This window comes from Tamandua tetradactyla, chromosome 13, assembly GCF_023851605.1.
Source record: "Tamandua tetradactyla isolate mTamTet1 chromosome 13, mTamTet1.pri, whole genome shotgun sequence".
Lineage (NCBI taxonomy): Eukaryota > Metazoa > Chordata > Mammalia > Pilosa > Myrmecophagidae > Tamandua > Tamandua tetradactyla.
In genome coordinates, this window is record NC_135339.1 from 95,150,791 (window position 1) to 95,164,335 (window position 13,545).

A 13,545-nucleotide genomic window follows, 5' to 3' on the forward strand; every position below is an offset into this window, starting at 1 on the left:
GGTCCTTGAGGGCCCGGGGGCAGACCTGGGACGTTGTACTGGCGTTTCCCGGCCTCATGGGCCCCGTGCCCCGTGCTGTTCCCGAGCAGACCTCTTCCACGATGAGGCGAGGTCCCTGCTCCTGGGCAGCAGGTGGAGGGGCTCCCTGGGGACCTGTTTCTTCTCCCCTCCTTGCACACGCCCCAGACCCCCAGAGGCCGCCGTGGGTGTGGGCCTCGCCTTGGCATGGGGTGGAGGCACCATTGGAAGCTCAGGGCATGGGCGTCAGGTGAAGACGACGCAGGTGGAGGGGCAGGTGGTGTGAGGGCACGGCTGGGGCCACCATGGCTCTCGGCAGAACCGGGGTGACTGGCTGGGGGTGGGGAGGGACCCCCATCCAGAGGTGCAGGGTGGAGTGGTCAGGGCCCGGGGCTGGGTGTGGAGCATCCGGCCAGCCCTCCTAGGCCGTATGTCCTGGGGCCAAGGCAGGTGTGGCTTGGGGGAAGCTGTGCAGGTGGGACGACAGCAAGGCTGCGGATGAGTGCGGGGCACACCTGCGGCAGCCGGGGCCACGGCTGAGGCAGGCACCCACGGGAGCATGGCGGGACCCTCTGGCTGGCCTTGCCAGGCGTCTCAGAGGGTTGAGGGCAGAGGCTAAGTTGGGCACAGCCAGCGACCTCCCCTGGGGGAGTGTCAGAGAAGACTCTGGAACCCTTGCCTTGCTGCCCCCACCCAGTTCTAGTCCAGCGTGGCGCTCTCTTCAACAGGATGGGAGCAGGCAGCGAGTCCGCACCCGACAGGCCCCAGGCGGAAGATGCTGCGTTTCTGAAGCCCTTTCACTTTCACCGCACTCCTTTTTGCTTCTCAAGTCCTTTCCCTGATGACTCAGCGCTGCTGGTGGGGGTTGTGGTCGCGGAGTTAGGCGTCCTGGGAAATGCTGTCAGAGCCAGGCGCTTCTGCTTTCTGTGAACTTAACCCTGAAAGCCACAAACCACGGCGCCCCATCCTGAAGGGCCCTCCTACTGGCACAGCTGGCTGGGCGTGGGTGAGCCTGGGTGCAGGCCGTGGCGTTTCTGGGCCTCGGATGCCCTTTCTGGAGGATAAGCCTGTCTGGAGATGGAGGAGTGATGTGAGTGATGTGCCAGTGAGATGTGGCAGGAGCTCACCGGGAAGTGTGATGGCAGCGCTCCATCCCCTCTCTGATGCTCCTTCATCTGGCTTAGCATTTAAGGGTTCAGGAGGCAGGTGGAGAAGGGATGGGCCCTGGGGCTTTCCAGCAGAGGGGAGCCAACCCTCAGGAGACCCCGCGCTGCCCTGCAGCCCTGGCAGGAGGGGCCCTGTGCCGGGCAGCTTCAGGACGCATGGACTCCGGGACATTCTTCAGTCCAGAGTCTCCAGAGTCTCCATCCTATGGTGGTTTCACTGTTCTGTTGTTCAGAGCAGCCTTCAGCAAGCTGCTTCTCTAAGCAGACCTGAGCGTGACCCCCTCTAGCATTTTAGAACCCTTTGCTTTTCTGTAAAACTTGGTCACTGGGAAAAAAGCTGGACAAGGGAGAAAAAAGTATTTATGTTTTCTGTCATCGTTTCGAATGAGCCCCCAGGATCTGGGAAGGCTCCACGTTTGGGTCTCTGACCTCAGCTCCGTGCTGGGGCAGGTGGGCAGCATGAGGCCGAGACACTGGCCACGAGACAGTGTGTTCTAGTCTGCTAGCTGCTGGAATGCAATATACCAGAATCAGAATGGCTTTTAAAAAGGGGAATTTAATAAGTTGCTAGTTGATAGTTCTAAGGCCGGGAAAATATCCCAATTAAAACAAGTCTATAGAAATGTCCAATTTAAGGCATCCAGGTAAAGATAAGAAGGCTGATGAAGGTCACGGTTTCTCTCTCAAGTGGAAGGACACATGGCGAACAGAATCGGACTTTCTCTCTCATCTGGAAAGGCTCATGGGAACACAGAGTTTCTCTCCCGTATGGAAAGGCACATGGTAAACACGGTCAGGGTTCCTCTCTCATCTGGAAGGGCACATGGTGAACATAGCATTATCTGCTAGCTTTCTCTCCTGGCTTCCTGTTTCATGAAGCCTCCTGGGAGGCATTTTCCTTCTTCATCTCTAAAGGTCACTGGCTCATGGACTCTCTGCTTCATGCTCTCTCCAAATCTCCTTCATGCTACAAAATGTTTCCTCTTTTATAGGACTCTAGAAACTTACCAAGACCCTCCCAAATAGGTGGAGACATGGCGTCACCTAATCCAGCTCAACAACCACTCTTGATTAAATCACACCTCCAGGGAGATCATCTACTTACTGTTTCAAACATGCAGTATTGAATAGGGATTATTCTGCCTTTATAAAATGGGATATAGATTAAAACATGACTTTTCTAGGGAACGTACATCCTTTCAAACCAGCACAGTGTCCCCGCCCCGCCTCTGCACGTCCTCCCTTTGTGCCTCCCGAATGGGAGGTCATCTTCACGTGCCACCAGCTCTGCCTGGGCTCTGGGACTGCCTGTGGCCACCCTGTGGCTGTTGCTGTGTCCTTAGCTTGTCGCTGGAACCCAGTTGCCACCGTCCTTCAGCCTCCACCATCTCACCCTTGGAGTCCAGCCTCGTGTCCTGCAACCTTCCTCCCTTGTCTGTTAGGACCAACGGCTCCTCCCATCCCCACTGGGCCAGCAGCCACTTCCTAGCCCCTGCTTTTTTCCTGCTTGGTCCTCGAGTGCTGGTCACTCGACCCTGTCCCACAGCCTTGGCTCTGCCTTGTCCTCCAGGCCTTCCTGTGGCCCTCCCTTCCCGTGTGCACCCTTGCCCAGTGCCCCTTCATGGTGAAGGCCTGGGAAGGTTTGCCATGTGAGTGAGTGATGATCACCAACACGGGGGGAGACAGGGAGTTGGCAAGTTCAGGAGGAGGCCCAGGGCAAGGTCAGAACCCCAGGATGAGGCAGTAACTCCCAGAACAAGGCTGACACCCCCAGGAGGAGGCTGTTATCCCCAGGATGGGATTAGAACCCCAGAATGAGGCTGTTACCCGAGGATGAGGCCAGAAACCCCAGGATGAGGTCAGAACACCAGGATGAGGCCATTACCCCCAGGGTGAGGCTGTCACCCTCAGGACAAGGTTTTTACCCCAGGACTGGGCCATCACCCCAGGACAAGGCTTTCACCCCCAGGATGAGACTGTCACCCCTGGGAAAGTCCATCAACCCCCAGGCCGAGGTCAGAACCCCAGGATGTGCAGGGCAGAAGGAAGGCGCTCAGTTGCCAGAGGAGATGAGAGGGAGGAGGCAAACCTCTCTGGAGACGGGGAGGGGGGCGGGGGGACTGGAGGAGATGGTGACAGAAGGGTTACTTGGGGGGATGGCGACAGGGGGACTTGGGGGCAGTAGGGGCTGCTGTTAGTGCAGTGGAACAGCCCCACCCATGGAAGGGGGTTGTCTGGGAGCCACCATTTGTGCTGACCTCTGGGCCTTCTCACCTGGGTCAGGTACCAGGGTACCCCTACCTGACCTGAGAAATAGAATCTGTGGTGACAGATGGGGGATTCTTCCCCCCACACTGCAGTGCTGGCTTGTCCCCAGGCTGCTGTGGTCTGGAGCCTGGCCCCCTTCCCCTGAGCTCTCATTGGGGGAGCCTTTATGGGGGGTGTCCCCAGGTGTCGTTTCTGTTTCACATCTCGCTGACTCTGAGAGGGGTCATACCTGGTCTCCAGGTGGGAAGGTGGAAGCCTGAGGAGATGGAAGGACAGATGGGAGGCCATGCATAGAGCCACCCACTCAGACAGGGCTGACCATGGACTGGGGGCTACTCGAGGCCTAGCCCCTGGACTCTGGCCTTCCACTCCCACAGAGGGCTGCCTGCCAGGGCCTTGGTGTCAGCGTGGTTAGGAAGCAATCCCTCCTCTTCTCCTTTTAGAAGAATTTGAGAAGGGATGGTGGTAAATCTTTAAATGTTTGGTGGAATTCAGCAGTGAAACCATCTGGTCCAGATTTTTTTATGTTGAGAGGTTATTTTTTCTTATGTCATTTTTTGGTTGATGGATTCTTTGGTTGTGGCTCACATGCAGCTATAAAGCAGACAGCTGTTGAAGATTTTATTTCACCTCATTAGTGAGAAAACTCAGGTGAGTTAGACCCAGTTCAAAGGGGAAGCCAAAGGACAGCCAGTGGGAAGCTTATCGGGAGTGCCGAAGTGAACTGGCTCGGCTGAGGCGCAGAACTGGCCAGGACCCACGGGAGAAAGATCAGTTGCATCCCACACACTGAGTTTCCTGGTTGGAGTCATTGTGTTGCCATCAGCTGGAAGGAAGGGCAGGGCTGACCCAGGCGGTGAACTGACAGAGCGCCCCTATTCTTTCTCACCCATTTTAAAGACTTGCACTTCTTTTTTCCTCTCAGTAATTTAAAAAATAATTGAATGGGCAGTATCTGCTTCCATCTAACATCGAGGTACTGGTCTCTTGATTTAAACAGACTAAAACCAAAGGAAAAAAAAGGGAAAACAGAGTCCCCACAGAGACAGATGCCAAGCCTTCCAGCCCTGCTTCTGCCCTCTTCCCCAGACCCCTCTGCTCCTCCTGCCCCAGGACCTTGGCTTGGCTTGTTGCTCTGACCCACCTCTCTCCCGCCATGTCCCTGTGGCCTGCTTCTCATCAGTCAAGGCTGTGAACACCTGTAGCCATTCCTCCACACCGTGCTGTGCCCCCCTTGACAGACCAAATAACTGACCACCCTGTTCCACAAAGGCTGTGCTGCACCCCAGTTTCTAGGTCACAGCCCGGCCTAGAGCAAGGGACAGTGGACAGACATCTGTGTCTTAGTTTAAGTTCTCCCAGAAACACACCCCGAGAGGAAATTCCAGTAAAAGTCCTTCATCTAGCAGGTGCAGGAAAGACCCACGGGGGAGTGGGTAAGGGGAACAGGAGGGAGGGCTTGGGGACCCTTAGGCAAAAGCTCTGAGCCTGAGAGCAAGGTATGGGCAGGGCCTCTGCTGCTGAAAGGACCGGACCTCCTCCTGGGTCAGGTCTGCTCCTCTCTGTTCTTTTCTCTGGCTGAGCTCCGGCCCTGGGAGCTTTACAGTGATTGTGCAGAAAGCAGGGCCCAGCTGTGAGAACCTAGCATGGCCAGACTCACACCTGAAGTTGTTTTGCATTGAGATGTAATTTGTATAGAAAGAGGCAGTGGCCAGTCTTTTTGGCTTTGACAAAGGCCAACGCCTTTGAGCACCCCCCCACCCCTGTCTGCCCAGAAAGTTCTTTCCTGCACTCTTGTTCAGCCTCTCTCCCCTTCAGTCACCTCAGTTCTGATTGGCTTTGCCTATTCTAGAATTTGATAAAATGGGAATCCACAGAAAATAATCTTACATTTGGTTTCTTTCATTGTGCAGAATGTTTCTGAGATTATTCCATGTCGTTTGCCTTACCAGTACTTCATTAATTTCTACAGCTGAGCACAGCATGGGAATCCTGCAGCCTATCCATTTTCCTGCTGATGGACATAAATGGTGGTGTCCAGTTTTGCCTGTCATGAGCAATACTGCTGTGACCATTCTTGTGCAAAACTCTCCGTGGACATGGCTTTCATTTTCCTTGGATAAATTCCCAGGAATGGGATTGTCAGGTTATAGGGTTGATAAATGTTACGTATTTAAGAAACTGCCTAAGTGGCGACACCCTTGCACACTCTTGCAGCCCACGTGCAGCTCTGCTGCCCCTGTCCTCTCCGGCCTGGTGTTGTCAGCCTCCTGGAGGATTCCGGAGGCTTGGTAGCTGTGGAAAATGGAGGCTGGCAGCATAGAAATGGTTTGGTGCATGACAATTGCTTCTTTCTCTTTGTTCTAAACTTTTATTTATGTTGTTAGTGTTGATGGAGCCAAACGGAGCTGCCCTCCATGGAGGCTCGTGAAGTGGTGAGGCTGGTGCTGGTGTTTATTTGCCAGTGCTTGAGAGTTTTACAGACCAATATTCAGAGCTTTGGGTTGCAGGCATTTCTGGCCCCTGCCCTGCCCAGAGATCATGCTCAGCCAAGAAGGCCTGTCAGCCACGCTCAGCCGAGAAGACCAGCTGGCCGCACTCAGCTGTCCCTTGGAGGTTCACACACTCACCAGAGCCTGCATGTCTGCACTATGCTGTGGCAGGCATCAGCCAGGCCCGGGGGCCAGAGGGATGAGGCGGATGGGCTGCCTTCAGCTGAGAGCTCCCAGGAGCCCAAGGGGGTTGCAAGGCTGAGGCCTCGCTGCCTCCATGGCTGTCCTGAAAGGTGAGCTTGTGCTCGGGCCCCCGTGTTTGAGGTCAGACCAGCTGGTGTGTGGCATTGCCCTGGGAGGCCGGGAACTTGTGTCCCTGCTGGTGACCTTGCCCTTGTCTTCTGTCTGTCTTGTGAGCAGCTTCTTCGCGGGTTCAAGTTCACCTCAGATCCCTTGTTGCCAGCATGGGGCCTGACAAATTAGCTGGTCCTTGTTAATTAATTATAAAATGAATGAATGCATGAAAGCTGGAAGAAGAATGTTTTCCAGGATTAATAATGATGACGTGATTAGAAGTCTGCCTGCTTGAGGGGTGCGCATAGCTAGGTTGTAGCAGGAGACAAGGCTGAAGACAACAGCAGGACAGTCCTGGCAGGCCTTGGGTGCCATGAGCGCTCTAGATGTTTCTCTCAGGGTAGTGGGGTGCTGCTGTGTGTCTATGGGGGCATGCCCCCATCATTTTGTGTAGACCTTTGGGTGTGATGTGGAAAGGGGTTAGTGAGAGGCCAGTGCTGAGGGGGACACCCTTGGGTATGGAGAGAAATGGGAGAGGACAGGTGTACTTGTTCATGATTTTATTTACTCCTCTCTTTATTGTTGACAAGTGTATGTCAGGTCCACTGTTCTGATTAATCTTAAATTCCCTCTCTCTGAAAGAGGGTAATAGCCCAAGTGTGGGTAAGTAATTTCCTAGAAATTAATCTTAGGTCGATCTCCTGCCGTTGTGTTTTGTTTTCCATGAAAGTGTGTAATCCTCATTTTTGTGAGGACACTTTGGTTGTTTTTTAACAGAGCCTTCCTGCCTTGCAGCCTAGCAAGGAGCAGGGCTCAGGTCCCAGCCCCCCTCCCTCTGTGTGACTCTGGGCTAGTTACTTAATGCCTCTGGCTTTTGCCTACTGATGCCAAGGTGTCTCTGCCGGAAGGTTATTATAAGGAACTACGGGGCTTTTAAAAATAAAGTACTATAGAACCCTGCCTGGCACACGGTGCTGTACGCTCTGGGACGCTAGCTGCCCTCTGGAGCATTCCCTGCCCTGCGACCCCTACCCACCACCCTGCGCTGGTGCTTAGGGGAACAGAAAGCAGGAGCAGCAGCTGGTGCTTTCCTTTCTGGGTGGGAAGGCTTTTCTAAGCTTCAACTAGTTGAAGGGATCATAGAGAAAAAGATTGATTTGATGAAGTCAAACTGGTTTTTTAAGTTTTTTACATTTAAATGTTGTTATACAATGAACTGGGAATACATGAAACAGATGACAACAGGCTAGTTCAGAACAACGCGGAGAGAGTCACTGGTGACCCTGGAGAGACTGCAGTGGTCCGCCCACTTTGACAGCAGAGCAGAGGAGACAGTGGAGAAGAGCAGCTGTGGGGGGAGCTGGGCCCATGTCCTCAGGAAAGCAGGGGCCTGGGCAAACTGGGGCTCTGAAGACAGCAGGAGAGCACTTGGATCAGCCCAGGAAAGAACCGTCACCCCCCGATCCAGGTAGGGTCTCATGGTCACGAGGCTGGGGTTTGCAGGGTTCCCAGCAGTGCTTTGATAACTCTAGGTAACTTTTAGGAGCCAGGAGGGAAACAAGTGTTTGCTGGAGCCTGGTGTGGTTTGTGTGGACAGGGACTCCAGAGGATGCTAATTGGGGTTCAGGGTGGGCCCTTTGGAACGGAGGGGAGCCCCCAAATTTGGAGGGAGTGGAAGCTGGCATGATGGGGAAGATAGAACCCTCATGAGGGTGGGGCCCTTGAGGGACACTGTGGAGAGCGGTGGTGGAGAGTGCCGGGTGGGCCCCCTGAGGCTGGCTGAGACCCTCCCTTGAGGCATGGCGGCACTGCCCTGCCAGTGGCATCAGGGCCTCGACCATGTGGCCACAACAGCTGCTTTGCTGCCCTGGATGGGGCATGATGCTGGCTGTCGATGCCTCATTTGATCCTGCGACCTCTTCCTTGGGGGACACAGTTGACTTCAGAGTAAAATCTACTAACTCAAATAGAACTAGGATATCCCAGAAGCAAAAATGTGTTAAAATTGCAATCAAGTCCATTCCCCTGGGTCTTTCCCTTGGCTGTGTGTGTGCGTGTACGTGCTGCGCGTCCTATGGCCTGGGGCACATTTCGTTCTTTTTCCATGTGAGTATCTTCTTATTGTAGCACCACTTGTTGAATTTGTTTGTTTGTTTGGGAAGTGCATGGGCCGGGAATCGAACCTGGGTCTCCCGCATGGCAGGCAGGAATTCTACCTCTGAACTACCCTTGTACCCCTTGTACCCCTTGGCTTTTTAAAAGTAGTAAATTTTTGTCTAGCTCTTGGAGTTTGTTTTGATGTAATGACTGACCTCGTGTAGATGGAAAAACCTTTAATTTTTGTGTCAGACAAGCATGGTTCATGGGTGTCATGGAGCCAGCCATATCTCCAGAATTGCAGACTGTGTTTGGTGGGTGCTGCTGGGGCCTGCTCCCTGTGACAGGGCAGCCATAGGGTAGTCCCTGGCAGGGAAGGAAAGGCCACTGGCTTCCAAAGGTTGGCTATGCTGCCAGCAAGCTCCTAGAAATGCAGTGGGCTGCAAAGACCGTGCTGACACCCACACCGAGGGCCAGTTCTGCAGCTCAGCCCTATCACAGAGCATCTCCAACCTGGCTCTGCCATCGGGCATCTTCAGCCCGGTTCTACCATGGGGCATCTCCAACCTGGCTCCACCACAGGACTCTGTCATTGGGCATCTTCAACCTGGCTCCACCATGGGGCATCTCCAGCCTGGCTCCACGATGGGACTTCATCATGGGTCATCTCCAACCCAGCTCCATGATGGGACTTCGTCACGGGGCATCTCCAACCCAGCTCCATGATGGGACTTCGTCACGGGGCATCTCCAACCCAGCTCCATGATGGGACTTCGTCACGGGGCATCTCCAACCCAGCTCCACGATGGGACTTCGTCACGGGGCATCTCCAACCCAGCTCCACGATGGGACTTCGTCACGGGGCATCTCCAACCCAGCTCCATGATGGGACTTCGTCACGGGGCATCTCCAACCTGGCTCCGCCACAGGGCTCCCTACATCATGGTGTGGAATTGGGGCACGTGTGGCTGCCTTCTGCAAGGGGCTGTGGCTCAAAGGGGATGAATGGACAGGGCAGTATGGGCATCAAGAGCGAAGTGGGACTGTTGCCAGACACCTCTTTCCCGGGCCACCCCTTCATAGAGGATTTTCCTGAGCAGGTATTTCCAAAGTCCTAGTTGGCACAGAGCAGGTGGTCTTTCCCTGTAAGGCTGCCCTTTCTGCCCGCTCCCTCTGATCTGGTCTCCACAGTGGGTTCTGACGTAGGTCACCCAGACCCTGGTGGCTGGGGAATGGCCTGCCTGGCTGGGGGGACGGAGTGCTAGGTGGCCCTGCTGGCTCCTCTGCCCTAAACCAGAGGCCTGTGTTCTGCCTTAGGCCCTGCCCCTTGGAATTGTGGAGTTACAAAGAAGGGGACGTGCCTTTGGTTGGTTTGGTGTTATTTAGGTTTTGCCTTTAATTCCCTATGCTGTCTCTTGCCAGCATTTCTAATTTGCTCTTTTCTGGAATATTTTTCTTGAATCTTCCTATGAGGAATATATTTGAAGGAAGTATAATAAAAGAACAATTTCTTTTGTCTTCCTGTTCTTATTATTTTTGAGTTAGAAATTGATCTTTTTGTTGCCTGTGAGGTTCTGGAGGAACAGATTTGTAGTTTCTGGGCAGGGGTGTCCTCGGGTCCACAGGCTTGGGGGCAGGAGGGGACTCAGCACCGTGGGTGGAGGCATGGGGGGCAGGGGGTGCTGGGGGCCTTGCCCTCCGCCCAGGACTCTTGCTCTGTGGATGCCACGCCTCCCGGTGCCATGTGCACGTGCGTCCTGGGCTCTGAGCACCTGACCCTTTTGCTCCTTGAGAGCGCTGGACCCGGGACAGTGCTCCCCCGCACCCCCCAGCCTCAGGGTGGTGACAGGGTGCAGACGGGGCCATCCTGCTGCCTGAGAGCTGCTGGGGTCCACTCCCTGTCCCTAGTACCAGGGCAGATGGAGGGTGATGCCCAGCCTTCCCAGCTGTGCCCCCTTCTGCCGGTGGGGTGGCAGTGCCAGAGGCAGTGCATTGACTTTACACTCCAGCATAACTTGCTGAGAAATTTTATATCCTATTAGCAAAAAGTTTCCCATGGCAGGTCACTGTAAGTGATCATCTTCTTCTTTTTTTTTTTTCCACATGGGCAGGCACCGGAAATCAAACCCAGGTCCTCTGGCATCGCAGGCAAGCATTCCTGCCTGCTGAGCCACCGTGGCCCGCCCAAGTGATCATCTTCTAATAAGCCATTTTGAATTTCTCATCTGCAGTGGTGAAGCCTCTTTGAAGTGAAATCTCTAACTCATGTGTGATTGTCTGCCTTTGAGAAACATGCAGACCCGAGACATGGCTCCCCTTGCCCTACCCATGCGGCGTCTGGCCTCCCCGAGCTGCGCACCAAAGCGGACGGTCATGGGAAACAGCCGCCTCCGTTCCCCCTTGCCTTGCTGTGAGGACATGGGGAATGTTGGAGACCACAGGTGTTCTCCTCGTAGGGCTCCAGGCGGTGGGCCCAGCACCAGTAACACTCCCACCAGGTTCAACGTGGGGGTCTGCAGCAAGTGTCTTCTTGGGGTGGATTTCAGACATATGTGTGATAGTAGAGAGGACGGTTCAGGAGCCCCCAGGGCCATCCCGTCTTACCATCCCCAGCTCCCGGTGGCTCTCTCTGCCTCTTCCTCCCCCACCCTCGTCATTGTGAAGCAGAAATGGGCAGTGTTGCATTTTGTGCCCACTTTGGTTGCTCCAGAGAATAAATGCACAGGCATGGTGGCATGAGCACACCCCAGAGGACCAAGGGCAGGTCCTTAGTGCAGCCAGCAGCGTCATGCTTTGTCCTTACAGCCTCTGTGCTGGAACGGATTGGGCTTCTGGTAGAAATTACACATCTGATAATATTTTTGAGGTGTGATGACATCCAGGAAATGTCCCCTGTTACAGCTGCGCTGGCTGCCGCCCTTTTCCCTGTGCTCAGACACTGCGTGGAGGCCTTGTGGGCACTTCCAGTGCCATGTGCATGGCACTGTCCTTCCCTGGCTTCCTTCGCGCTGCCTAGCAGCGGCTCCCCATGGGCAGAGAACAGCAGCGTGTGGTTTTGACCCATGGTGCAGAGTAAGGCCCGCCCTGTGCATGGGGAAAGAGCCTCTGCAGCGGGGGCCTGTTCCTCGGCCAGTGGGCCAGGTGCTGGCGGAGTGGGCCTGTGTCCCGGCTCAGCAGTGTTTGGTCAGATCTGTCAGTTCTTAAGAGGAGAGCGGTGACATTGCCTGTTCCTCTCGTTCCGTCAGTTTTGCTTCCTGCATTTTGAGGTTCTGCCAGCCACACACACATATCTGTTGTGGGTCTCTCTGTGAGCCGTGTGTCCATCGCTGCTCCCTCCTCTCCCGTGACTCCATCCGTGAGCTGTGTGTCCATCACTGTGCTCTCCTTTCTCATGGCTCCACTGCTCCAGCCTGCAGTTCACACACGTTGAGGGTCTTTTCATTTGCTTCCACGCGGCATCTTTATTCGGAAGTGTCTCTTGTAGGAGGCGTGCACTTCTGTCTTGCTTTTTTGTGTTTCCTTTTGCGTTCTGCCTTTTAATTGGCAGTTCTTGCCCCGCACTAGCTAGCAGGAATTTCTGTGCTGGTAGAAGTTTTCTGTTTCTGGCCTGTCCATCTTTGTGGCTATTAACCCCTTGAAATGTGACCAGTGTGACAAGGGAACTGAACTTCTTAACTTTTTTTTTTAACCGTAATGACCTTAAATGGAAATGGCCACATACAACTCAGGGCTGCCACTGTGGGCAGTGGCGGGCTAACCCTTTTGCCTTTAATGTAACTGTGGGTGTTCCTGAGCGTGGGGCTGTTGTTTTAGTGTTTGTTTTGTGTCTGCGCCTTTGCTCGTTTTGCCCTCTTGCTCCTGCATTCCCACTTTCCATTGGATTATTTGAGGGTTTTTTTTCCGTTCCATTTTAATTTATGAACTGACTTTTTGGCCTTCTTTCCTGGTGGTGACTCTAAGTTTATGATGTATAGGCCTACGTGTTTTATCATCTACCTAAGTTAGCGTTGCCTCCCTTGTATAAAATGTAGAAAGCTTAGAATCCCCTGCAGGCCGCTGTCCGTGGAGAGCCCAGCAGGTGGCCCTGCTCGCTGACCCTGCTCGCTGACCAGGAGCAGGTGGCCTGGCTGCCCTCGTCGCCCGCCCCGGGGCTCCGCGCCCTCTGGGTCAACACGGGCTGTGCCCAACTGTGCCCCCCGCAGAACCTGAGCTGCTTGCTACTACCTGGCCCTTTCCAGGGGAGTTTGCCCAGCCCTGCTGTGGCGGGTCCCTCAGAAAGGGCTGCTGCGTGGGATTCCTGAAACGTTTGAACTGTTTTCACATACCCTTGCTGCTCCCTGGATGGGCAGTCCGTGGTTTATACTTTACCTCGTTGAGTTTTCAGAAAAGGCTGCGCCATCGTTGCCTTGTTTTGCATGCAGGCCTTGAAAAGTCCAGTACAGTGTCATTGTTTCAGTTTTATTATTATTTTATGTTTTTAGTTGGTGACCTTGAGGAGTTTACCTTTTTCTTTAAAATCTAATAGTTTTATTAGGATGTGTTTCAGAGTTGGTTGTTTTCACTTACTTTCCTCAGGCACTCAGTCAGTTCTTCCAGCGTGTAAGTTCTGCTCTGTTTTTGGAAGGTTTCTTGGATCGTAATTTTAAATGCTGGTCCTGCTCCATTGTTTTCCCTTTCTTCTTCGGGGACTCTGGGGGTGCGAATGTGCCTCCTTCTCTGCTGGCTTCCGTCTTCATGTTTCTTCCCTTCCTCTTTTTTGTCATTTCATTTTCACTCCCCTGGTGGCTTTACTGCCTTCAGTGTTCCTTATTGGGAATCATTTAAATCTGTTTTCCTTGTAATTCATTTTTCCTTTCTGTAATGATTTTCCCTTTTTCTTCCGTTCCTTTCATGAGGTCACTCAGCACTATTTGCATTTCAGTCTTTTTTTGGTTCATTTCCACTTGGTTTTGCACTCCTGGTTCAGAGTGGGTTTTTTTTCTTCTTAAATGCTTGTTTGCAATGTGGACTGATAGTTTAATTCTGCCTCCTGGTTGTTTTCCCGGGTTGGGGCATTTTCCTGTCCTGGCCTGAGAGCTTGCCTCCTTAGCCTTTGGCAGTCGCGTTTGGGAAGCGTCCTTAGGGAGGGCATTGGTCTGTGGGCTTCCCGGCTCCCTGCCGCCCCCTCCTGGCAGCCGAGCGAAGTCCAGGCGCTGCAGCGGTGGTGGAGG

The 13,545-nt window shown here is 53.8% G+C and overlaps 1 protein-coding gene across 2 annotated transcripts in view; it reads left to right on the top strand.

Annotated features, from left to right (window-relative positions):
• INPP5A (inositol polyphosphate-5-phosphatase A) overlaps positions 1-13,545 on the top strand; it is a 233,472-nt gene that overhangs the window by 76,999 nt on the left and 142,928 nt on the right. The gene's annotated exons all lie outside the window — the stretch shown is intronic.